Source organism: Ursus americanus, chromosome 1, assembly GCF_024610735.1.
Source record: "Ursus americanus isolate L20-20 chromosome 1, mUrsAme1.1.p, whole genome shotgun sequence".
In the NCBI taxonomy this organism is placed as follows: domain Eukaryota; kingdom Metazoa; phylum Chordata; class Mammalia; order Carnivora; family Ursidae; genus Ursus; species Ursus americanus.
In genome coordinates, this window is record NC_142127.1 from 93,782,683 (window position 1) to 93,810,421 (window position 27,739).

At 46.8% G+C, this 27,739-nt stretch overlaps 1 protein-coding gene across 3 annotated transcripts in view; it reads right to left on the reverse strand.

Annotated features, from left to right (window-relative positions):
- Nucleotides 1-21,264, reverse strand: part of SERPINE2 (serpin family E member 2) — a 60,569-nt gene extending 39,305 nt beyond the window's left edge. Inside the window, exon 1 of one of the 3 annotated variants that reach the window (XM_045775305.2) lies at nt 21,052-21,264. The gene's annotated coding sequence lies outside the window, so the exon portion shown is untranslated. Of the gene's footprint in view, nt 1-11,454; nt 11,571-20,737; nt 20,868-21,051 lie in introns of those variants that run through there. The other 2 variants (XM_087863920.1, XM_045775303.2) reach the window with 2 other exon arrangements.
- Nucleotides 21,265-27,739: the final 6,475 nt, after the last annotated feature.

A 27,739-nucleotide genomic window follows, 5' to 3' on the forward strand; every position in this document is an offset into this window, starting at 1 on the left:
GCACACGTGAGTGCCTGCAGAACCCTGAGTAAGCTGGACGACCTGCGCCAATGTCAATTTCCCAGCTGTGGTATTTACTGTTGTGCATAGTTATATAACGTGTTACCACTAGGGGAACTAGGGAAAGGGTACAAGGGATCTTGCTGCATCGTTTTTTTTACAACTGCATAGGAATCTACAACTATATCAAAATAAAAAGCAAAAAAAAAAAAAAAAAGTAAAAAGCAAAAAAATCTTCCCTAAAAATTTTTGTCAGCAAACAAATGCACCTGAAGACAGATCTTTTAAAAATTTACTTTAATTCTTTTCCCAATACTGCAAGCATGTGAAAAAACTCAATATTCTAAAAAACAAAGATGCCAAAAATATGTTTTTGTATAATGATGCCTTTTCATAATTCTTTGATTAGTCTTCTTGGCCTCTGCAGGCTCCTGAGAAAAAATACCCAAGTTCAAATTCCAGCACCGTTACCAGTTAACTATATGACTTTTGACAAGGACTTCACATCACCGTGCCTCAGTTTCTTCATCTGTAAAATGGGTATGTATAATACCAGTCTTGCCTTATGAGCTGTTGTGGAGAATAAAAAAGGGTAGCACATCTCAGGTTCTTTAGACAGTTCTTGAAGATGCTAAGAGCTCAACCAAAGCCGGCTTTGCCATTACTGCCACTTACTACCATCATCGTGGTGGCTCAAGTGTCCTTGGGTGTCTCCCTCAGCCTCGTATGGCCCGCACACCAACCTGTCTTCACAGTTCTCTCAACTGCAAAATATCCCCAAATTCCAATTCCTAAAAATCACAATGAATTTTAAAAGCTGACTTTTCTATTTACTTGTGGTCTTTTTTCAGTTGTGGGCCATTTCCTTCATTTCTTTGCTGTAGGAGGAATTCAAAGGTCTAGTATGTGACTTTATCAGAGCTTGACAGCTGGTCACAAGTCCTCAGGGAAGGTGGCCTTGTGCTCCAGGGGGCAGCAGCCAGGGTCCACACAGCCTCCAAAAATGGCCCTGGTGATGGGGTCAGGAAATGACTGATGGTCACTGGGTGACTTTGGAAACGGGCTCAGGCTCTGGGGACTTTCCTTGTGTTCCTTCCAAGCCTGCCAGGCTCAAGAATAAGATAAAATGTTTTCCTCCCAGCTAAAACTGAAATAGGGTGCGATTAGATTAAAACAATTTAAACATTTTTTAGTGCAGTGAAGCCAGATGAGACCTGCCTTAGTGGTCGAAAGCCTCAATGGTACAAGTCTGACTATAAGCCGACTCTCATCTCTGTTCTACTTGCTTAGATAGAAAAAATATCTAATACAGAAAATGCCTGATGATTTCCCAAAGAAGCCATTTAGAAATAATTCTGAGCTACAGTGGAAAGCCTGATATGATGGTAAGCAGAGAAGAGAAGTACTACAGGAGAAATACCTTACATTTTAGCAAGCAGAACCAACTCGAACCGTTGCCTTAAAAAAAAAAATTAAGTAGAGAGACATATAGAAGCCCCCTTACCCATTCTCATAGAAATTCTAAGATGGGAGGAAAAAGTACATACTCACCCCTAAACTTGTTGTTCTACAACCCAACTGGTGTGGTACCCCAGCCATCCAAGAATCTAAGCTGAAAGTGTGGGTGTCACCCTTCATCCTTCCCCTCCCCATTGGACCCACCAACAAACTTTACCACTCTACGTCTAACACAGTTCCTGACGGTCTACTCTCTCCACCTCCTTTGTCCCCAGAGTCAAGCCACCAGCATTCCTGGAATAGAACATCAGTCTCTTACACTCAACGCACTGCCTGTACTACCCCAGTGACCTTGTTGACAAAGAAGGCGGACCACGACCCTCGGCACCAAGACCAGCGTGAAACCCTCTAACTCTCCCGGTGAAATACAATTCCCTCCCACAGCCTATGAGCGGACCTGCCTTGTCAGGATTTGGCTTCCTTCTAGAGACACCCTTTCCTCTTGGCAGTCAAGGAGCTGCCAGGCTCTTTCCAGCCTCAGGCCTCCATGCTCATGCTCGCCCTGACCGGAACACTTGCCATCTCCCCTTCTCTTTGTGCCTGTGAGTGAGGGGAGGCCAATATTTTTCCTGTTCACCACTCTTCCCCAGCATCCAACATAGCACATGGGGACACTGAGGTGCTCAATATATCAAGGCATTGATGAAAAAGCCAGGCTTTTAACTATGACCTTAACCCTCTTCATGTACTAATGTCAATTACAGAAACCACACCATCTTATAAGCCGGTTTATTCTAAAGTATTTGGGGAAGTCGTTTTTGTTTTTGTTTTTCTAAAGAAATTCTAGAGCAAGGCTTCACAACCTGGGCACTATTGACCTTTTCAGCGGGATAATTCCTTGTTGGGAGGGACTGTCCTGCGTATTGCAGGACACTTAGCAGCATCCCTACCATACTATATATTAGTAGCACCCCCAGCCCAACTGCAACTACCAAATGTCCGGGAGACATTGACAAATGTCCCTGGGGCGAAAGGGAGGATCACCCTGGTGGAGAACCACTGATCCAGAGAAAAATTAAAAATCGGTGGTTAGGACTTCAATGCTGACCACAAAATACCTAATTAACCCATACTTTGAATCACATTGAAAAACAATGCATTTTCATAATTACCTAACCAACTTTGAATCACATTGAAAAACAATGCATTTTCATAATTACCTAACCACCATTTACAACATTATTTCGGTGAGCACGTGCATTCCAAATCCCCAGTAACATTTATGAATGACCATGGAGAGGCTGGTTGGTCCAACTTGGGCGTCCACTTAGCTTTCTACATCAGTACTAGAGGTGATGTCTGATGTGAAGTGGCTGGCAAAGCATGGTGGGGAAGGAATGGGAGGTAAGAGAAGAGTTGGGGGAGGGATGGGGTTCCCCATATCTGACCTGATCTTTTGTCTCTGTCTGGTACATGAAAACAGGAGAGAGAAATAAGAGAAACAAGGCAATGCCCTCATGCTTGGGGTCTTTCATGAGAGCACAACCCACAGAACCCTCAGACAGGCAAGCACCCTTGGTCTTTTCGTGGTGCGGCACGGCCCAGGAATGAAACGTGAAGGACTGAATCTCAATACCGCGCGAATTCCCTGTCCTCCGCCCGCCCCTTTGACTAACATTAACGCTACTGAGCTTGGAGCACCTCTTCAGGAATGCAAAACGACATCCTAGCTTTACCTGCCACACTGCAACAATATTGTCAATTATTGGTTAAACTGCAAATGCCCCATGAGTCATTTAAATAAATCTCACATGTATGAAATAGTCAATTGTGTTCTCAGAGCAATTCCCAGCTGTAAAAATAGAGCCACATGGAACATATTTTTTCTGCAGCTAATTGAAAATACTGCACATATAATGCATGATTTAAAGTACCCAGGAGGAATTTCAATTTGCATTCCCTATTTTAAAATGTACAATCAAGAGCTGTCTTAAAGTGCCCTACACATTTAAGTCAATATTGCTTGCCTGGAGCCCCAACCACTTCTAAATTTTCACACTACTAATGGATGACTGAGGATTTTAATGCTCCCAGCGACTTTTAAAACAATGGCTTTAATAGGGCTGCGTTTCCCGAGAAAACAAACACTCTTAGACTTGACTGGTTCAAATCTCTGCGGCCCAGACAAAATTCCCAAAACGGCAGCGAGATACCTGCCAGGAGCAAGGGACTGTGTGTAATATCCTTCACTAAGGAATCCGAGCTGTGATCTCTTCAGCGCCCACCGCACTGCCCTGGAGGGAGAAAGGATGCGTCAATATTCTGGATGGTTGATCAAATGGTGGTGGGCCGAGTACGTGGCCAAAAAGAAAGGGGCTGTCAAAGTAACAGGTGCCAAAGGAGGAGTGCCCAGACCCTTGGGGTCTGGGGAAAGGGAGCTGCAAAATTCACGATCATTTTCCATTTCTAACAGAGTTTTGGAGGTTGCACAAATACTCCTGCGCTTTCTCAGTCAACAGAACAGTTCCATTGGTCCTGCGCCCTAAGTAATGCATGATGGTAGAAATGACCAAATGAAGGGAAAGCACAGCCCGACCTTAAGAGATATGGGTGAACCGGTGACAGAAATACTTAAGGGACTAAGAAGCCAAGTGGGGTGATATGCAGTGTTAGGAGTTCCAAGCAAATGAGAAAAGTGTCCATTAGCCTCTACTTTATATGCAATTGCATCGCGTTTGACCATTAGTGTCTCTCTACACAGAAAATTAGTCAGAAGAGATGAAAACCAGAAAAGCAGCCATAACGTCCCCTCTCAAGCTGAGAGGGACCAGCGATGGTGGCAACTGACAAGTGGTAACCAAACTAGCAAAGAATTAAAAGCACCGGAATTTAAAGCAACAATGGACACTCAATATATATTTATTCGATAAATGATGGTTCCACCTACAAATCAGTATTGTTGCTCAGGTGTGCAAACCTTTAACCCCTAGCTTTTGTTCTACAAATTAAACAGACTTTAGAAAAAACGAAAGGACTCAAAAATGATCTCTTTTAATGACCTGTCACCAAGGGCTAATGTCTCATATTATCTGTAATGAAGACAAAGACAACCCCGCCACTTGAGAATGAAGGCATCTACCATATGGAACCGTGTTGACAATACTTTGCCTCCAGCGCCCATGGACTAGGAACTTCCCCACAGGCCATTTGGAATGGACCCGAATTGAGTTCTAGGACTTGGGCCATCGACCGCCCCATGTGCTTTCATGAGGTACTTATCCATGAACCTTCCCACGGCAAGTGGGCTTCCCAGAAGACTTTGTTAGAGCGGGGAATAGGCTAATTGGCCAACGGACCCTCTTCTCATTCTTCCAACTCTTATGAGTCTGGTAAACTGTGAGCCTCTCTGACCTGCAACAGTCCTGGGGCTCCTGATGGAACTGAGTTCTTCTTCGGGGCTGCATGCTGTGGCTCCCCCTAAGGGATGCCGTCTCAGGGGAGCCCACCTGAGAGGTCAGCTTCTCCGACATCAGGGAAATAAAATACAACAACATTCAGTGACCTATCCCGTGTTTTGCTTCTCCCTTTGGCACCACTGGGTACTTATTTACAATCTGTTTTTCCCAGGCAAACAAGAAGGTAGGGAAGGGCTGAACTTGTGTTGGGGAGCCTGAGAAGGAAGAAGGGGAAGGAAGAGAGCAGCATAGCTCCATCAGCCTCCTGAGACGCCTTCATCCCCTGGCAGGCTCACGGACACAGTTCAGGAACGAAAGGCTCAGGGCAAATGGGCAGGCAGCATCTTTCCTACCCTCTCTCTAAATAGACTAATGATGTTGTATTAAAACTGGATTCTGTTGTGGACACAGAGCCATTACGTTCCATTTTTCATTAGATGGCTGTAGGGCTGCTTTGAGGCAGCCCCCAGAAGTGATCCTGTGACACCTGGGCACACTTTCCTCTCTTCTCCCTCAGTTTCCCACCCAGTTCTGGTGATTAAGGCCCCTTTTTACCCAGGCTTGGCTCAAGAGACCCACACAGGCTAACCCCATCTGAATCTCTCAGCGTGAGTTTTCGGTATTTATTACAAGTGAAATAGTCACGCAGAGGAGGTTGGGAACAGGTATAAGAGGGAGTGGCTCCCTGGCCCCCTCATTTTAACTTCTGGGGGGAAATTCTATGAGGCAGACATCTGAAATAAATACACACGTGCCTAGAGACAAGGAATTAGAAATACTTCTGAAGTAGGAAGAGGGAATGAGGGACGGGGAAGATAAAATAATGACTACAAGAAAGGCTCCTCTGTTACGAGCTCTGATCTTCTGCTCACTTCTTTCATCACAACGGGTTTGTAAACAAAATCCCGAAGTAATATTTTAAAAGATAACCCCTCTACATTTACATGTTTATTTCTGGCAAGCAACTATCAAACCAGCAAAGTTCTGCAAAGCTCAGAAGCCATCTGAAGTGATGGGAAACATGGTTCCAAACTGGGCTTTAGCTAACCTAGTACCAAGGTTCTTCCTTTAGCCTGACTATTTCTCTTGCTGAGCTTCCTGCTAATGCCTTCTGAAGGGATTTGGCGGGGGGTGTGTTCAGCTGTTTCATGGAAGAAACCTGTGTCCACGTGAACACAACGGTGGGAGAGGCCTAGAGTCTAGCCCCAGGCCTGCCTGCATCGGACAAATTGCACAAACTGTGACTCGGTTTCTTCATCTATTAAATCAACGGTCACCGCCCCCCCCTCAATACCTCAGAAGATTGCTATGAGGATCACGTAAGACACCATCCTGCACAATGACGTGACAACTCTGCGGCACCACACAACCTTCCCTCACAAGACCAGCTTTTTACTTCCCCACATCCAGCACTAAGGCAGAAGAACAAGGAATTCTGGAATTAAAAATCGATGACTTAATGAAAGTTCTCCTTATCTCTAACTTCTGCTGTAAGATAGTGATTGCATGGAGGAATCTCTGGGGATAGAGGGGCTGAGCTTCTTTTTGTCATGAAGTCACATTTTACAGGGGAGAACCGTCTCCCCGATTTCTCAGAGCCAGCTACAGAGACGATGTTCACTGACAATGGAGCTGGGGAGTAGCTGCACAGGAGATGGGTGGAGGGAAGGGCATTTATAGAGCGCCTACTGCGTCCACAGCCCTGTGAACATGTCATCTCACTGACTCTCACGTGAGCCCCTCCGGATACAGCTGAGGTAACAGAGATGCAGGGAGGCTGACTAATCTGCCCACATCACACAGCAAGAAACCACACGGATATGCCCACAAGTCAGATGCTGCCAGAGGCTTCTCCCAGGGAGGGCGGAGCTGCTCCTGTCACCTGCCTCTTCCCTGTCCAATCCCTGGTCCTTTCGTTTCCTCAGTCAGAGCTCGGCATTGGCATTGATCCCATTCCCCAGCTTTTGTCTTTCCTTTGGCTCCCACATGGCACTCCCAGGGTATCTGGCGACCCTCTCCCACACTGGAAAAACACCCCGTCTTGTAGGGTGAAAGTCTTTATTTCTTTGATTAAGTTCTAATTACCATATGTGCTTGAGTAGAGGGTTATCGCCCACTTAAGACAGACCTCCTCTTTTTCCCAATGAGAAGATGATCCCCAACATCTCCCGCTCCCGCCCACCCAAGTTTTGGTCAACCTGACTAAATAAACTTCATGACGAACATGTGAAATCACATATATTATGATTTAGAAATGGTACTTTTCTTTCCATTCTCCCCTTCCATGAAGCAATTTAACTCGGAGTTTTCCCAGACATCTTCTCCAAGCCTGTCATCACTCCAACTTGTCTAACAACTTTCCTGAGCACATATCTCCTTTCGTCCAAGTTGCCTATGATACAGCACTTTTCAAATCTACGTGCCACGCTGTCACTGAAAAATCTCTCCTAAGCCATAAGAAGCCCTTCATAGGCCTTTGGGACAGCTGCCTTCATAGAAGAAATTATATACATGATTGCCACAGCAGGGTACTGTGTGACTTTTGAAAGCGCCTTATAGTCTTCACGAAACTTCATTTAACAGAGAGTAGCTATCCCCTCAGCAAACCCATTTCTTCTTCTTCCCAAACACAGAGCTAGGGCTGCACTTCCCAGCCTCTGTTGTACACGGGAGTGTCCATGAGACTGAAATGTATTCAATGAAATGAGAACAGGAGTGATGTATGCCACTCTCAGCCCCGGCCCATCAAGAGCCGCCATATGCAATTCTCCGTGATCTTTCTGCTTCCACCAGCTTGATGCTGACAAGCATCACGACCTTGGAAACTGCCTGCTAAATCAAGTGGAGCCGGAAGATGGAAAGAGGCTCATTCCCTGAATCACCAGTTTTGGAACAGACGTGCCCATTTCGGGCATTATGCAAGTGGAAGTTTGTGCCATGGTACATAATTTGGTTTATTTATTACAGCAATCAGCATTATCTTAATGAACACAGCATTCAAAATTTGGCAATTGTGAAGTCATGACCTCAGGAATAATTACTAAATCTGTATTCTAATTCTGTGCCTTTTTTTTTTTTTAACTCTTTTGTATGGTGCAACCTCTATGAACACTCAAGAATAAATACTGATTAAGGAGATGGCAGGCTTATGAGCCCTTCTCTCTTTGTTCCCAAGACTCACTCCTAGGTCTCATCCATCTAGGGCTTTTGGTGAACTCTGACTAATGAACTTATCATGATCTTTGCAAATGGGAGATTTTGAAAGGACCCCAATATATAGCAACCCCCAATTTCCCCGAGGAATAATTCTAGGGAAATTTTTCCTTTCGTATTCACACAGTTTTCAAATTAGAAAACACTTTGTTCACAGAGAAAAATTATACAATTTGGTGCCTTTTAATGACTTATGAAGGCATCACTCTGGCATCATTTTTGCCTTGCATGCGTGACCTGGAAGCGACCAAGCCCTAATGCACTTTTATATTCTCCAGTGTCTTGTACTCGTGAGCATTCAATAAAAGGTAAAGTTGTAATGTTTCACACCTTTTCAAAGTTGCCCACTAAAATTCTTTTATTTTTCTTAAAGAGAACTGATCTCTCCTCCATGAAGGAGTTACCTCCTTGTATTTACTCATGGAGAACACTTAAAAGACGAAATGGCCAACTCTTATTATTACAAATCAGTAAGTAGCAATTAACAAAATTTACAGCAAAAAGGCTTTTGTGGAGAGTAACGCAAAAGAAAAAAAAAATAGGACTGCATTACCCATGAGGGCTATCTAGACATTTGTGTTCATCAGCTACTTGACAACATTTCATTTTGTGCATAGACTTACCTCTCCCATGCATGACCATTGGTAGTAACTGAAATTTAAGAACCTTCTAGGAGTAAAGGGCTTTAGCATTAGCACTGCTGAGCCTCCTAGACTCCCAAAAAGCTGGGCATTCCTACCTTTATTTCATGAATAAGGAAATGGAGACCCAGAGACTATCCATCTCTTGCCCCCATTCCCGAATCTCATGGAGCCTCCGGGTTCCTCATCCACAGAACCACCTTGGGCCACCAGCCTTTCAAGCCTGTCAAGAGAACATGGGGGAGCCACGCACGTAAAGAGCTTCCACAGCACGTGACCTCGGCTGGCACCACGACTGCTCTAGTCATTGGGTCACACACTGCTCTCCTGGAGTCCTTCCCCACCAAGAGGGAGGGGAGAGGGCTTCTGCGCAGCCTTCCCAGAGACCGAGTCCACACTAACCCCTCTGGTCTGGCCTCCCGGACATCTCATGCAAAGCACTCATTTTGGCAGTGAATTACTACTGACCTCGTGCAGTACTGAGGGTCAGTACCCTGATGGGTCTGCTCCAGGGGAAGAAGAGTTGATCACCATGGTACTTAATGATAATAAAAAGATAACCAATTTTGAGGTATTTTTACTACTGCACTGAAACCCTCTACATACAATGTTCCCCCTTTCTATGTCCGCCCACGACAGTGTACCATGGTTCTGGAACTGGTAAAGGGTCACCAGTTTGTGAAATTGTTCATCTTGAACTGTTAACGTACCACAGCTATGCTCTTTCCAGGGAAATAAATAAAATCCTCAAAGGTCCACCTGTTTCCTGGAGACTTCTGGGTCCCCCAGAGTACCTGGCTGAAAACCCAGTTCTTAAACCAAATGCACCCAAACACAACAGGGATGTCACTTTGAAGTCTCGTGTGGGGCAGATGCACCAGGAATGTCTTGGGGGAATCTCTTTACTTACTGGGAATAATCTTCTTCAAGAAGCTGGGGGTGAACAACATAGAGAAGAGGAGACATGAATCAGCCAAGTGGCTCTAAGGGATGGGTAGTGAGTGTCCCCAAGTCAGTGCGGTACTCTAGGGGCTAATCAAGGGCGGGTGACAGGTGATGGCAGTTCTGGCTGCTGTATCCAGACGTGGTGATTGGAGAGGTGACAAGTGATAGGAGCAGAGATCCGGGTTCTCAACCTGCCTCGGCCGCAACCTTGCCAAGTGATTTAAGTCACTGTTTGCTATCTCCCTGTCTGTGAAGCAGGGACAATGCTAGCTTTCTCCACGAAGAAGGGAATATCCTCATCAGCTCCATTCGCCAGCTCTGGAAATGAAGCCCAGAGAAGAAAGTATTTTGTGGACATCAAATGACTCACTGTAGAGCTGGGATTTAAACCCAATTCATCCGATTCCCAAGTTCACCCTGTCCAGCATGCTCTGACCTCTCACATATGGGGCCCTGCGCTGGTGCTCAGACACCACTGTCTAGTCTCAGTCACTCCCTGAACACAATGTCTCAGGATGAAAGATCTCCACTGCGGAGACACGCAGGCTTGGAGTGAATATCCCACGGGTGAGAGGCTCGGCGGGGTGCGCCACACACCCCAATCTCCATTTTCTCGCCTGCCAGCTAGGACGGATTTCGACCTTCCAAGGGTGGTTGAGAGTCAATAAGATCATGTCTAAAATGTGCCTAACAGTACTTGACACACTGATGATCCACGCTCTTTCATTTCCTTCTTCCCTTTCGGGCTCCTCGGCGTCAGGTACTGTGGAAAGAACCCAGGAGGATAAGATAGACCAAAAACTCCTCGAGGGTTCCTAACAGGGCAGATAAGACACACAGAACCACAACCCAAGGTAAAGAGGAAGACAAAAAGCATGATTTTGCCATTGCATCTGTAAAAACTACGTCCTTATCCTACCCCCCAAAACTGTAGGCTAATGAGTAACATACACGCGTGGAAACAACTGAGTTCAGTACTTGCTGAGTTAATTCACTGCGACTACGATCAGCACTCAGATAGTCATGATTTACCACCACGCCGCGCAAGGACGGGTTGACTACACACACTTCAGCCTCTTTGGCCAATCCTCTAAACTGCTATTTTAATCAAGTGTCATTAAGAAATGAACACAGGTTTGGCATAAGATGATATGAGTCTATCAGTAAATTAATTTCAAAGAGAAAATCCACACCTTTAGGGAAAGGAAGCTCTCCTTATAATTAAGTCATCACACTAAACCAATCTCCCTGGCACCTCATATCCCATTGTCCGAGCAACAATTCAGGTGTGGGCATACACTGAGTGCTGTATAAAATCCCCAAAGGGCTATTTGCCAGTAAAATCCTAAAATCTTCTATGAATGGCAGCAGAAAATACATTTCCTATCCGGGAAAGTTTGCTGAGGCTAGTCCAACGTTCATAGAACTCTTCTGTATACTGAGGGAATCAAATCATAATTAAATGACCATGTGTTTAAAATATATTCGGTATGTGTTTAAAATGATTATGTCTAGGTATTTGGATATCAATGGATATCACTGGATACAGGACTTTTTCACAGCCTGAAAAACAAGAACAAAAAGAGAAGACTCTGGGTACGACATTTGCAAAGACCCAAATATTAAACCAAATAGATTAGTTTTCTGCTGCAGAGACATTAATTCTTCATAAGATATATCTATACATGTCTATATATATAAATATACACACACATATACACACACACATAAAAGCACCCAACCTGACAGGGCTAGCCTTCAATGTGCCCCTAGAAAGACCTCCTGGTAACGCAGCTGTTTACATTTCCTCACACAGGTGTAAGAAGAAGTTGATTTCATGCGCTGGCCATCCTTTGCTCCACAGCCAGGACTGGAAGAGCTGGAAGCCTGGGGAAAGGACAGCTGACCAGCTGACCACTGGGAGTACTGCCTATTGAGAGTGTCGCAGGTCTGGAAACCAAGCATGCGAACACACAGAGCAAGTCCCTGATTCACCGCATCACAGACACGATGAAAACATGAGTCCCGGAGGAGAGAAATGCTCACCTGGATTACTGTGACAAACGGAGCCCCACCGCCACACCATGCCCGGGAAGGCAGCTCCGTTCCAGCCCCTGTGCTCAGCACCCAAAGCATACGCTCCACTTCATCCTCCCAAACTTAAGACACAGTTACCTTCATGTCCCACTCCCAAATGAACAAACTGAGGCCGGAGGAAGTTCAGTAAATCATCTATGGCCTCCTGACCTTGAGCTAGTAACTGCCAGAATCTAGACTCGGACCAGTCTATTGGCCTCCAAACCCTCCATACACTTAGGTACTACATTACAGTAAGGAAGGGGACGGGGGGCCAGGGGAGGGGAAAGGACACCATGCAGATAGGACAGATTTTGGAAAAAAAAAAAAAAAGTAACTATTTCAAAAAAAAAACTATAAGGGGTGCCTGGGTAGCTCAGCTGGTTAAGCACCCGTTAATTTCGGGTCAGGTCATGATCTCAGGTTCATAAGATGGAGCTTAATGCGCTGGGCATGGAGCCTGCTTAAGATTATCTCCCGGGGCGCTCGGGTGGCACAGTGGTTAAGCATCTGCCTTCGGCTCAGGGCGTGATCCTGGCGTTATGGGATCGAGCCCCACATCAGGCTCCTCTGCTGGAAGCCTGCTTCTTCCTCTCCCACTCCCCCTGCTTGTGTTCCCTCTCTCACTGGCTGTCTCTCTCTCTGTCAAATAAATAAATAAAATCTTTAAAAAAAAAAACTAATTAATAAAAAAAAGATTCTCTCCCTCTCTCTCTCCCTCTGCCCCTCATCCCCCCTCCTGAGCACGTGCACATGTGCTTTCTCTCTCTCTCACTCTCTCTCTCTCACTGTCTCTATAAAAACAAAAGTTATATCTCAAACGATGTTCTAAGCTGAGTCTCCACACATTTGTGAAGTTCAATTAGGTATTTTCTTTAAAGATTTATTTGAGAGAGCACGAGTGGGGAGAGGGGCAGAGGGACAGGACGCTCGAGCGGACTCCACGCTGAGCAAGGAGCTCCACGTGGGGCTTGATCCCAGGACCAAGACCATGACCCGAGCCAAAATCAAGAGTCGGCCACTCAACCAACTGAGCCACCCAGGGGCCCCTCAATCAGGCACCTTTTAAAAGTCATGTCACAGTCCTTGTTTGGTTATGCTGACTTTTATCCAGCTCAGCCTAAGTTATTCCCTTGACGCTGGGTAAATGCACTCTACCTTTTCAGTCCAAAGGTCAGTACTAATTTTAGAGTTTGAGTCCTAGGGAAAACAAACAAACAAGTGTCTAAGGAATAAACTGGGCGAGGGTGTGGGGCAGCAACAGGTCTAAAAATATTACTTCCGACAGAAGGCAAAAATATTAGCCTCTTTCCATGAGTTTTGGTTGTGTTCCTGAAGGATATCAAGCAGCCAAGTGAGAAGATGGGTCTTTTGAAAGGAGGCAGGCATGTTGTTTGACAAGAACTTATTTTTGAAAAGTCGTAAATATTGGTGAGATAGAAATCTTTGAAAATTCACGGCATCAGCTCACAGTTCACACGTTTACACACCTGGGTTCAGGCTCTGGCATTGACACATACGGGTTGTACGTAGGACCATGGATGCTTCGGCAGCTGCACACTCCTCTTTCCCAACCGAGCGAGTGGAGGATACTACTATCTGTCTTACAGACAGGGATGAGGCTCCAGGAGACCACAGAGAGCCTCTGTCAACTGAAAACAAATACTAATGGCAGTTGGGATAACTTGCCTGTCCAGCACACCCCTCTCAATACTCTTTCCCCTCCCGACCACAGGCTTGAACATGTGACTTGGACTCTGGCCAATCACAGTATCCCATTTCCCTCACCATAGCCATTGGTCCAGGGAAAGGCACATGACCCAAACTGAGCCAATCAGAGTGCCTCCCTAGGATTTTTCCAACTGGAACTGGCAGGAAGCCCCTCTTTCCTCTTGGGTTATTAGGCTGGTCCCTGAGAGGATAAAGACCACCTGCAAAGAGACACAGAGGGAGAGAAGACAGCCCTAAAGCCCTGAGTCTCTGGTTTCAGTCACCTCCGGGGCCAGAGGCACCCCCACCATCTCAGGGTCTGCAATGTAAGCCACTAGGTCCCCTCTTGCACCCCATCTTTTTGCATCACTTACACTGATTTGGGTTTCTGCACTTGTAACCGAAAGATACTGCAGTAGTTAATAGCTCATATAAACCCAACAGTGACCCAAACCCTCAAGATCGTTTCTTCCTAAGTGGATTCCTTATTGCAAGAATGAAAAATAAATTTAGTAGAAGAAGCAAGCACTGCCATTACTTATGTAGCATTTTCTCAAAAGAAAGGAAGAAAAATCTATTTTCATGTGCAGTCACCTTAGTCATTTTCAAGTGGGCTTCATATTTGGCGTTCAATTCTCTCACATACCCACACCCACTTTCAAGATTTGGTCCATAAAAACTTCAGCAAAAACAAGTGGTTATTTTCTCTGTAGCTATATTAGTTGGCACTAAACAGAAAGGAAAAGTGGGGGGAGAAAGCGCTGATGCTATTTTTGGTATGCTCTTAAGAGAAATTCCCCAGGTTACCAGAGTTCTCGCTGCAGCAAGTGGGGGAGGACATTACAACAACAAACAAAGTACATTTACCAAGATTTGCAGTTGCTACAAGAAATCCTTTCTGCCTTTTCATAGGATTTTTTCCCCTTTTATATTAAAATCTCCTCCACATTATCTTTCTCCCAATAATTAACTAATAAAAATAGAAAAGCACAGTGGGCTCTAATTCTGCAATTATCCCTTCTGAAACAAAGGGCTACGTCTGAGGTCAACCTGAAGCAAGAGCATGAGGCATTCCTGGGCTGACCTTGAACTGGGGCATCCACCCCAACCTTTGAAGGAATTCAAGGATGAAACAGGGGACATGTTTGTCCAAATGCAGGAATGGAACTGCAAACAGAGGATTGCTTAGCCTCGGTGTACGTCCCCATGCACAAAAAAAGAGCCCCAGAAGGAACGCCAACTTCTCTGGACTGGGCTTACATCCAGACCTAGAAACCCAACAGCAGAATAAGGGGAGAATCATTGACTGTGTAAATAGACTTGCCCTGTTGGGTGAAAGGCAGCATTTCTCAAAAGAGAAATAAAATCCTACTACTCTTTTGGTGCTTTTTTTTTTTTTTTAAGATTTTATTTATTTATGTAACAGAGCGACAGCCAGCGAGAGAGGGAACACAAGCAGGGGAGTGGGAGAGGAAGAAGCAGGCTCCTAGCGGAGGAGCCCGATGTGGGACTCGATCCTGGAACGCCGGGATCACGCCCTGAGCCGAAGGCAGATGCTTAACTACTGCGCTACCCAGGCGCCCACTCTTTCGGTGCTCTTAGACGAATTGGGAACTTACAGATAAGAAAGAACCTAAAGATGTAGTTTATTGTGTTTGACTCTACTCCACACCTAAGGGTAATTTTTTTTTTTTAACCCGACATGGATTTTCAGATCAGACATGCTATCTACTCATGAGGAATGATGGTTTGGGAAAGAGAAGACAGACACATTCATGGATAGAAAGAGTGGTTTACGAAGAAGATCAAGTACAGGGAACCCAATTTATTTAACATTTTTATAAATGCCTTTAAGTGGGGATACAAACTAAATCTTCATGTTGGCCCTCAATGCTATTTCTGAGTACTAAAGAGCCAAGCTGAATGATTTCATAGATTTTAAAGAGAGAGAAAGGGAGGGATAAGAATTTCATGTAGATAAACATAAAATAATACATTTAAGAAAAAATTTCATCTAGATCTGATCTATATGAGAAAGCTGGACCAAAAGGGAAAATAAATCAAGAAGTTATAGGTTGTTGTTTTTTTTTTAAGATTTTATTTATGTATTTGACAGAGAAAGCACAAACGGGGGAGCTGCAGGCAGAGGGAGAAGTAGGCTCCCCACTGAGCAGGGAGCCTGACGCAGGGCTCGATCCCAGGACCCTGAGATCATGACCTGAGCCAAAGGCTGACGCTTAACTGACTGAGCTACCCAGGTGCCCTGAGTTTTGTTTTTTTAAATTTTATTTATTTTTTTGAGAGAGAGAGTGAGAGAGAGAGTGTGAGCGGAGGGGCGGGGGGGGGGAGGAGCGAAGGGAGAGGAACAAGCAGACTCTTCAGTGAGCAAAGAGCCTGACACGGGGCTCGATCTCATGACCCTGAGATCATGACCTGAGCTGAAATCAAGAGTCAGACGCCTAACTGACTGAGTCACCCAGGTGTCCTGGGTTTTGTTTGTTTGGGTTTTTTTTTTTAAGGACATCTTTGATTCATCACACCCATTGTATAGACAAAAAAAATTAGTTCTAGATGATTAACTATACAAACCATTGGCAGCACAGCACAGACTCTCTCCCAGCCTAGGGCTTAGGGCTCTTTTCATTGAACTTGACTGAAGATACTAGCCAAAAAAACGCCCAAGGCAAAAAAAAAAAAAAAAAAAAGTCAGCAAGAGGGCATGTATCACCATCATTGAAAAGGTTAACGGAAGTAAGCCAGAAAGAATTCTCCTACCTTGTAAAAACCACAAAACAGGACTACAGCACAGCCAGTGGATCTCAAGGAAGACAGAACCAAGCCAAAAGAGGTTCAGATGAGGAGAACTGAAGTGAACACAGGGACAGAAGTACTTCTGGGTTAGACTTCTGCCTTTTTCTAAGTAATGTTCTACCTCAAAAGACATGATTGATCAAAAAGATTATATTTATTTATTTTTATTTTTTTTACTGTGAAAAAATATATATTTAATGCAGAAGTACCAGAACAGGAATGGAGGTCCTGCGGTGGATGGGGGGGAAAACCTCCCTTCCAAGCTCAAAAGATAAGAACTCTTGAAGAAAGTATGTAGTAAACTTATGAAAAAGACATGCTTCAGTTCAGATATCCATGAAATGCCTTTGGATCAGGCGCCACTGCGAGTGCAAATGAAGCTTAAACATGGGCCTGTCTTCACTGCACTTAGAGTCTGGTGGGGAAAGCATGTAGCTATAACACAGTGACGGCCATCAGAGAGGCCTCCACGGGGTAGGGCGCACACGTGTGTGCACACGGCACACATACCACACACGCCACAGAGGGTTGGGGGTAGTGATTTTCAGGAAAGACTTTTTGGAACAGATGACACTGGACCTTGAAAAGGGGGGAGTCTTGAAAAGGGGGAAGCTAGCCAGACAATGAACGCAGAAGATGGAGAAAGAGAATTCTAGGCCGAGGTCCAGTAGGAGCCCAGGCGAAGGGACACGGCAGCCCCATGGTATGAGTCTGCAGGAAGTTCAGTTTTGCAAGAAAATAAAGTTTGGGGAAGGGCATGAGGCAGGGAGGTGGGAAGGAGTGGAAGAAAACGTAGACTTTGTCAGGTCATTGGAAAGGGCCAGCAGTGCCTGCAACGCCATGGCAGGTTCCCTGGCCAAATGCAAATGAGTTCATGTTATAAGGGTCCAAAGAGTGACCTCGGGAGCACACAGTAGGACTGTGGGCACCAGGGGTTAAACAGAGCCTGCCACGTTCCAAGGGCTGAGAGCTCCTGGGGCAGCTCCTGCGTCCGTATTCACCGTCTCCCTACTGTGGAATCCCCCCTGTCCCATCTGCTCCCAAGGCGGTTGTGAGGAAGCAGGAGGCGGGGGAGGTCTGTGGAAAGGGTTTACAAACAGCAGAGACCGCATTTCGACACAGGTGAGGTAACACTGGAACTATGTAGGCCCCAATCTCCTTACAGAAGTTCAAGGCTGTGTGGAGAAACTGAGGAACAATACCTCGTAAAGACAATAGCTTCCCTTTCAGCTGGAGCTCCCTAACCCGTCATATAATGGGGCCGCCCCTTCAGAGTCAGGGTTTGCCCCAAAGGCAAGAGGGAAGCAGAGTCTTTATCAGGAGGGACACCAGATTTGGATTTGGAGCAACCGAGGAAAGTCACCCCAGCACTGATGTGGGAGACGGTTCGAAGGGGTGCAACGCTAGGATGTGAGAAACCTGGCAGGAGGCTGTACAGTTATGCACCAGGGAGTCACAGGCTGCCGCTGGCCTCCCGGCCTATGGATGCTAACTCAGAAGCCATGGGAGCCAGGAAGCTACCGGAAATGAGGACCCCGGGTCCAGGGAGCCACCAGTGTAGTTGGGTGCTGGGAACTCCCCACGAACCAAGTGTTGCCACATGGGAATGGAGGCCTCGAGTTCCAGGTCTTCTGATTTTTAAGAGAAGCTATAAATCCAAGTGGCATTTTAATATTTCTAATATTAACTCAATTTACGTGTACTGACAGGCCAACCACACATCTGCCAACTGGAAATGGCACACTGGCCACCATTTTGCTGGTTCTGGACTCTGACGCGGGGCTGGGCCACCATGACTAGAGCAGAGGGCTAGGGGATTTCATAGCCTGGAGAAGCAGTAGGACTTGGTGACTGCAGGCAGGGAGTGCTGGAGAAGTCTAGCCTTACTGGAAGGTTTCTGCTTTAATATCCTGGTGACTGGCAGAACCGCCACCAAAAAAAAAAAAAAAGAGTGGCAAATTTTGACCAATGGTGGAATGGGTGTAGGGTGTAGGGTGAGAACTCAAATCAGTCAGTCTTGGACTCATTGTGGGTTTTTTGCCTACAAGGCATGGGTGGATAAGCCCACTGGACTGTAGGTAACTAGCTGGAGACACCAATCTGGACTCATTTTGTACTGGCGTCAGTTGAAGCTTGGGGAATGTGCTTCACCCAATGACTCTATGTAGAGAAGAACAGAGATCAGGACAGGGCCCTGGGTAACTCCAGGAGGTACTGGAGAGGCAATGGAGGCAGAGGGAAAACCAGGGGGACATGGCAACTAGGGAAAAAAGAAAAAGTATCAGAAAAGAAGGAAAGGTCCGTATCCAATGCCGCAGGGAAGTCTAGAGAGAATTTGTAGGATCACTGTTCAGGAATTGTGGGGTCTTCTCCTACTTTAGGGGAGCCTCTGGCCAGCTCGCAGGGAGCTGAGAAGAAAGCAGAGAATGGGGGAAATGTGAACTCATTTGAGAAGCCAAGAGAAACAGTGGTCGCTGGAGAGGAGGGTGGGGTGGTGCAGGGACAAGGGAGAGGATGGCATTCTGAAGATACTGTTAAATTAGAAAAGAGTTCATGGGGAGACACTAGGCAGTGCCAAAGGGAGACCTTCTCTCTAATCTTCCCTGCATTCCCTGCCCCAACTTGATTTTTCTTCTATTTTTCTACCCTATTCATTTTATCACAGCATAATTATGTTTGCTTTTCGTCTATTTCCTCCCACAAGAATGACAGTTCCAAGACAGCAAGGATCTGCTGTATTTATCACACTTCAGGGCCAAGCAAAACGCCTGCACACAGTAGGTGTTTAAGAAGATGTCTTGGATGAGGGGGTAAATTTGGAAAAGTTTGTAGGAGGGAAATGGGGTAGGACATGGAGAGACTTCAATTCAGTGGCCCCTACTTTCCAGGTACAGTGGGCTGTGAAGTCACCTGTGAAACTGGAAAGAGGGAGGGGAAGAGGTCTCTTGTATTGAGGAAGAGTTGCAGTGGGAGCACCGGTGTGCAGTCTGGAAGGCAGAGCTTGTGATCGAGACACTGGGATGCTGTTGTTTCTGATTTCAGAAGATGAGTGTCTCTGAGCAAGGGCAAGACTTGGATGTAGTCAGAGGACTCAGCTGCTAGAGTGGGTGGAGGTCACTGGATGTGAGATGGTCAAGGAAGTGGGAAGAGAGAGCATCCCTTATGTGGACTTTGGGACCAGAGGGGGAGCAAAAACCCAGGAGTCAAAGTCCCTGAAAGAAAATGACTGGCTGACAGAGGACAGCCACACGGAGGGGCAGGTGGGCCATGGCTCATTTCCAACTCTAATACCTCAATCTCTCACTGGTATGGTATTTATTCACCTACGTGTGGAACTTAAAAACCAATGTCCTTTGGAGACTGAGTCATTTTCGTTCTTTTAAAATTACACTAATACGTTAAGTTCACAGGAAGCAGAGATTTTCTGCATAGATTCACTTTGGTTTAGAATAAAGGATGGATGATATCTTTATGACCTTCAGTAACTGCCTACACCGTACAATATTTTCAAATATCATTTTAATCTAGAATCAAAATTTGGGGGTTGAAAGGATCCTTAGATTATTTAGGCTAACACCTTCGTCTGTATAGCTGAAGAGAATTTTTTGTTGAAATACTGCAAACAGAAATAATTACTGATTTAGATACGCAGACAGCATTGAAAGTATCTTCAATTTTTGAAGTGTGCTTTAGATATACAAATTAGCAATGCTTACATTTCTTCCAGTTATGCCTGTTCAACTTTGCATATAAAATCTCCAAAGTATAAAATTATCACGTAAATTGTTCCTGAACAGTTCAGAGAAGTAAACTGCTTCCTGGCTTGAAAGAGGCAGTCAAACCTTCAAACACCTTTTTATGTTGCTAAATAGAAGAACGTTCTCGGCAAAGTGGTCAAAGCAAGACACAGCAGCATTTGAGATGTCTCAAGAGAGACACACATGAAGATTATTTTTCGTTCATTAAAACACTAAAACCTTCAATAGCATCTCCCATAATACCTGAAGGTGGAGTGCTGTCTTATGTAATAGAAGCCTTCCATCCCAGCTCAGTTCGTAGGCAAATTAAATACCTAATTCCGCCCAGAATTTCTGAGTACTTTCACCTTACCTGTAGCCACTAATCTATGTCTCGATTCCCATTTCTACAGATGACGAAAATAGCAAAAATCTGTCCCATAGGGTTGAACTGATTGCCAGAGGCCAATTTAAAGGCTCTCCCCCAAACCACTGGTCACCCCCACCCTGCTGGGGCGGCGGTAACCACAAGAGTCGGCTTGTCTTTCCCCATCGGGCAGCACACACGGAAAGTACAGGGTAGAGGACGCCTGCCTAGTACCTGGGTACCTGAGGTTCAGGGTCACCGGCGCCAGCGCGGATGCGCCGGCAGAAAGCACGCCGGCCCCGGGACTCCCAGCTGCGGACACACCTGGACGCCGCAGCCGTCGCGTCCCCTCCTCGCCCGGCCCGGGTCCTCCTCGGGCTCCTCGCCGGCCCGGGGCGCGCACGCAGTCTCGGCCGAGGCAGCCCGAGGGAGGCTGAGAAAGTTCCTCCGCCTCGACGTCGCCGCCCCGGGGCCCCGCTAGCCCGGCACGCATCGCATTCTCCCGGCCGGGCGCAAGGTCGCGGAGCGGGCGGCGCGCGAGCCCCGGGACCGTGGCCGGCGCAGGGGAGCACGCCGGCCGCGCCCCTCCCGCCCCCCGGCGCCCGCGATCGGCCGCGGGGCGCGCAGCCCGTACTCACCGCCCCTCGTTCGGGATCCCCAGGTGGCGGCGGCGGAGAGCTGCGCGGCCGGAGCCGGAACCGGAGACGGAGCCGGGTGGCGGCGAGGCGGAGAGTCGGAGGACGGCGAGCGGCGGCGGCGAGGCAGGTCGGGGAGACGGAGAGGCGGCTGAGCCTGCACTCGCCGCGCAGCCCGAGCAGCCCGGCAGTCCCACAGCGCAAGCTGGGCGGCCGCGGCGGCGGGGGCTTTATCGCCGCCCGCCCCGCCCCCGCCCCTTCCTGCCGCCCCCGCCCCCGGCCCGCCCCGCCCCTCCTTCCCGCCGCCTCCTTTGTGTGCCAGCGGGCCGCAGCGTCCCCGCGCCCGCACGCCGGGACGCCCCCACTCCGGCCGCGGCCTCGCGGATGCCGCTCCCAAGGGCTCCACGTCGTGGGGCTGCGCCCGGAACGCGCCGGAAGACGCGCCGAGCCCGGGGTGCGGCGCCAGCCCCCGCCGAGCTGCACGTGGGTCGCCGGGGTCCGGGTGTGTGTGGGGACAGGGAGGGACCCAGGGGCTCGCGGCGCGTCCCGGGGACGCTGGCAAGTCGTCTTGGCTGCCCCCTGGGGGAGACACGGGGGTGCCCCGGGACAGTGCCCACCGGTCTGGGTGATGGGGATAACGGGGACGGGTCGCGCCCCCACCCCCCCGGCTCACCGCCCCTCGAGACGCTTCGCAGGGTGCCCGGCAGCCCACTTCCCCTGGTCGGCTGGTCGCCGTAGGCAGATGGCAGACAAGGGAATCTAGAAATCCGGATTCGTGGCTGCGGTGACAGCGTGAGGTACCCGCAGAGTCCTGGGAATCCAGCCTTTCCCAGTGGGTAACTACAACGGATGGGACCTTGTGCGCAACAGAGGCGCAGACCCCGGAGGCCGGCGACATATCTCCCTCTGGCTCCCAGCTGTATTACCCAGGTCTCGAACATGCAGCCCTCCTTTGCACCAACTTGGGTTTGTGGGGACACAACTTTAATGACATAATTTATGTTGCCCTCGGTGCAGAAGCCTCACCGGCAGGCCCACGGCCCCAACTGTGAGAAGGAAATGTGGTACATCTCCTCTGACGCAGCGGTGAAATAAGGTGGCCTCTACTGATGCGAGCAACTTGGACGATCTACAATTGGTGTGTAGGCGGCCATGCTAGACGGTGTGTGTGTGTGTGTGTGTGTGTGTGTGTGTTTGTGTGTGTGTGTGTTGGGGTGAAGGAGTCACTTTTAAAAGTGTAAAATCTGGGCCAGCCTGAGGGTATTCACAGCCTCTCTTACAGGGAAACATGCTATGGGAGGTTTGGCTCTTAAAATAAAAAGGAAGCACAGTCCACAAAAAGAAAACCTGTTTCATTATTTTACAGTCATGCCTAATACTCATATTTAATTACAGGGCAGGATATAAATGCTTTTTCCTTGCTGTTCTCTCTCTGCCTAACATGCTCTCCCGTGGCCCCTGTGATCGGCTTATGACTGCCTCCTTATAGTCAGGTCACAACTCAAATGTCACCTTCTCTAGGAAACCTTCCCTGACCGCTTGAGCTAAAGTCACTTTCAACTTTTTCCAGCTTACTACTTTCTTCATAGCATTCACCATCATTTGAATTTTTTTTTCCTTTTACGTTTTTCTTGGCTAGTTCTCTTCCACCCTTCCTCATTAGAAAATATACTCCCAGAAAGCAGGGAAGAGAAACCAGTTCACCATGCTTTTCACCTCACCCAGTCCCTAGTGCCTAGAGCCAACATGACACGTACAGTAGTTGCTCAATAAATATTTGTTGACTGGTGGGTGAACAAGGGCCAAGTGACTATTGACATGGTAAGTATTGCTCCAGGCAACATGTTAGGGCTTACTGGAGACTGGGAGGCCCAGCTGGACCTGGGAGGAATGCTGTGGGGGGCGGGGCGGGAGGTTACAGCGGAAAAGCCCAGAGCTGTCTTTGAGAAGCTGGGAGTAGCCTCTTCAGATGGAAGGGAGTCATTCAGGGAACTAGTGCATGGAGAAATAAATGAGAACCAAGAAGTGTGGGTAGAGACCGTTTAGGAAAACCTGCCTGATTCCCCGCGTCCATTTCCGTCTGAATCACTTTTTTTAATTGAAAATTTTTATTGAGATGATTGTAGGTTCTCATGCGGTTGTAAGAAATAACACAGAGAGGTCCCTGGTATAATTTGTCCGGTTTTCCCCAATGGTAACATTTTGCAAAACTATTATATGATACCCCAATCAGAAGATTAACATTGGATATATTGGTTTATATCTCACACACTTTGGTTAATTTTTTGCAATTTAAAATTGAGAGTAAAGTTACTCTAAGTTTTTGAAAGAAAGCACAGATACTATTTGAAAGGGTTTCGGTCTCTTGTTTTAATGGAGCCAACATTTTTTAGGGGGAAATGTTTTATTTTCCCAATTAGAGTGTAATTAGGGTCCAGATTCTTCAGCTATAAAACAGTCAGAAGTCTTTGGGACTTACCTCTTTTGTTTACCTTTTAATGACTGCCATTCCCGTCCCTGTTCTACCCAGTACTGTCGAAGGAACATTTTGAGCAATACTGTACATGACTTGTCAATTCTGAAATCAGACAGGATGCAGTGTTAACTAATCTGCTAAACTAAGCCCAACCGCGAATGTGCCTTTCTCTCTCCTTGGACATTGGATGGGACTGCCAATGAGTGTCTCCCAAAGGGAAGTGATTCAAGACAAAGACCCATTCTGCCACTAGGATATGTGGGGAATACCAACTATGCTTGTTACAGAATGTACATGGCTGGTGTTGGCCGGCCCTCCTGATGCCCGCAAGAGGATACAGAAGCAATCTCCTAAGCTTTCCATGACATTCAAGTGACAAGGCACTTTGACACCCATCATTAGGGGGCTGCCCCAAGGCAGCTGTGTTCCTACCTAGTTGGTGCCCAGGATCAGCCACTCTTCTTGTATTTGACTCTCTTTGAAGTGTATTTCTCATAGACGTGTACTTTGAACGTGCATTTCCCTCCTGTGTCTACCTTGGTCTTGTTTGAGAAATCCAAATTATTGTCCTACCTGCCTCTTCCTTTGTGATTCACATTCACAGCAGAATTTCATTTTGTTCAGTTGTGTGGCTTGCCTTAAAACACAGATAGAGCTTCAAATTGTTTATTCCTTAAAAAAATTTCAGAAGTGACCTGGCGTTTAGCCAGCTCCAGCTAGTCTCTGAGTTTGGCTTTGTGTCCATAAGCCGCAGTTGAGAGAAACGCACGAAATGCCCAAACAGAATAAAACAAATGATCTATTTAGTCTCGTTTCCTCTCTTGGAAGAGATCCAGTGTTGAGTGCTTTGGAAGAAGATGAAAATCCCCCTGCCCCACACCCACTGCTCCCCCATACACCCAAACAGTATGACCTTGTATTTAAGGAAAAACTATCCCTACTTCCCAATGGGTGATGGTGTTTTGTCTGGAAGAGTGACCGATGTCACGATAGTAAGATAATAGTCGCTCCGATGCTATCTAACCCCTATTTAAAACACATTACACCACAAGACTACTTGTTACACAACATTATGGATGCAAATGTTGTTATGTAAGATTGTCTCAACGGGGGGAAAGGAGACTACTTATAACAGTTCACTTGGACAATTAGTTTCTGGGACTGTTGATTCGGTGTGATGATTTTTTTTTTTTTAAGGCTTACAAAAGGCATTTGTCTTTTTATTTCTCTTACTGGTTGGCTTTTAAATAAATCCAATTTTCTTTTTCTGTAACTTCTGAAACAGATGAAGGCAGAGCATCAATTCACACTTTCTCATTGTCACTACTTTTCACAAGAGCTTCAGAGAAAAGATATCAGTGAGCGCCGTGCTGAGTATTATTTTGTCCTTATATTTGGCCAAATGGGATGGAAAGCCCCCAGTCCTGAGGATCGCTGTGCTACAGCCCCCTTCCATCCCCAACCTAGGTCTTCTTCCTTTCACCACCAAACAGTGGATGCTGTCTTCTGACCCCTGCCCCTCTCTGATCTACCTTCTTTCCTGCGTCATTGGGTCTTCTACCCGTCTCACGCCCTTCATCCTTTCCCCTTTGTCTCGCAAAGGTTACCGATAACTTCCAAAGATGGCAGCCCCAGGACTGTTTCACCTTTCTTTATCACCTTTGATCCCTTGGCGGCATTTAACTCTGGTGTTTTGCCCATTTTCGAAACTTATCCTATTCTGTCTCTTCCAGTTCCTTAGCCAGCCTTTCTCTTTCCCTCGTCATTTCCCTTCTCCTCCTCCACCTTGCGTGTTGCTGTGCCAGCTGCCCTCCGCTGCCTCTCCTCTGCCCGCTCTCTCAGTGGAGTGAACGTTGACTGGCCACACAGCATCTGTTCCTCCTGTCTTGCTAGCCGAATCTGGTTTCCTTTGGAAAATCACTTCTCCTGCTTTCTGTGCCACATTGTTGAGAATGGAAGACAAGATGTCCTTACTTCCTTCCTTTGGCCAAGCGGTGGGTCTATGACCAAGCCAAGAGGATCCCCTCCCAGGGCTTTGAATCCTGAGGAATAGGGAAGGTAGTTGGAGCTGACTCATCTCAGCCTGATGAGATGGTTCATGAGTTCTTCACCTGGGCCCCCAGAACCATTGTGGTTGCTGTCCCTTGTGAGTAGAGGTCCACAGTGGACTCCTCATTTCTTTGAGTCTTTTTCACTTTTAGCCAGATTTGGTTTCTTTTGCTTGCAACCAGGGACCCCTAACTGACATATCCTAGATGTGTGAAGCTTTGCTTAGGTCTGAGTGCATTCCACACCTGTATCTACAGATGACCTTGACCTGTGTCCCCAGTTTCTACTCGCATATCTCCAACTGCCTGGCAGACACCTCCACTTCGTGTCCCATTGTCACTTCCACCTAATGAGTCTAAAGCCCACTTATTCTCTGCCTCCTCTAAGCCGTTCTTCCCATGACTCCCTAAGCGTTCTGGAGGAATGACTGTCTTCTTGGTCACTGAACCCAGAAAGAGGAGAAGGAGTTGTGGCTCCTCCTCTTCCCTTTCTTCATCCATATCCAGTCATTCCCTGAGTTCTAGTAATAGTTCCCCCCCAAATCCCTTTTATTCTCCTATTTCTCTTCCCCCCTCTTTTTTTACTAATTCAGTCACTTATCACTTGATACCCGGACCACTCCAATAGCACCTAGCCATTCCCTCAACTTCCAGATTCTACCCACTGTTGCCAGCTTTAATCACACCACCCTGACTTAAAATAATTCCACTTTTATCATTAAGGTCTAAATTCCTTGGCTTAGACAATCTTCTGTAGAGGTCACAGCTTCCAGAATTAGACTACCAATGTTCAAATTCCCTTCTCACCACTTTGTGATTTTTTTTCAAGTAACTTAACCTCTGAGCCTCAGTTTCCTTATCTGTAAAGTGGAGGATTGTAATAGTATAAGCTTAACATAGATTTATGTGAGAATGAAGTAGTTAATCCATGAAAGGGGTCTGTTTAGCTGGGTAAGCTAAGTATGTGCTCAGTAGAAAATTATTACAATGAAAGCTCTCCACAATTTAACTCCAACCTACCTTGCTAGCCATATTTTCTCGTTTGCTCTAAGATGGTCCTAAAGGCTTTACTAACCAGAATTACACACCTAAATTCATACTGTAGTTTTCTACCACCGTGTCATCATTCAAACCGCCCCCTCTGCCCCGTATACCCTTCTCTCGTTCTGCCTGTATCAGTTATCTACCCTTGCACTACAAATTCTCCCGATCTTAATCGCTTAAAGTCTCCATCTTGTTTGTTCACGATTCTGTGGGTTGGTGGGACAGGGTTCAGCTGAATGGTTCATCTCTGACTCACTGGTGTTGTCCGACCTCATTCGTGCACCTGCAGGATCAAAGTGGCCTCATTCACATTTCTGGATGTTCAACAAGGACGGTGGCAACCCTCTGCCACCAGTCTCCTCCAGTGTTTTCGTCTTCATGGGCCTTTTCCCCCTTGTCATATTTCAGACTGAGGGCATTCCTTCTACACAGATTTTCCAGCAGTACTCAGACTTCTTGACATGATAGCTTAAGACTCCAAGAGGGTGAAAACAGGAGTGGCAGTACCTTGGAGGGACGAGCCTTGGATTTAGCACGATGTCACTCTGGCTGCATTCACGGCTGGCCACAGAGCTATCTCAGGCTGAAGGAGAAGTAGACTACGTCCGGATGACAGATATCATAGGCACCTCGGGCTGCTATAACAAGATACCGCAGACTCGGGGGCTTAGATAACAGATGTTTATTAACTTAAAGTTCTGGGGGCTGGAAATCCTGGACCAAGTTACCATCAAGGTTGGTTTCTGGTGAGACTTCTGTTCTTGTCTTTAGATGGCTGCCTTCTTGCCGTGTGCTTGTGTGTTCTTTGAGAGAGAAAGAGGGAGAGATGGATCTTTTGTGTCTTTCCTCTTATAATGACACTTGTTCTATCGGATTAGAACCCCACACTTATGTCCTTTACCTCCTTAAAAGCCCTATCTGCAAACACAGTCCCATTGGGGGGTGGGGCTTCAATGTACGAATTTTGGAGGGACACAGTTTATCCATAACAAGAGGAGTGGAAAAATCACATTGCAAAAGGCTCACGCAGGATAGGAGGGATGGCTGTGCCCACTTTTGGACATCATCCACCACCCTCCTCCACCACTGAAATAATTTCCATCCTTCACAATTTCCCCCCTCA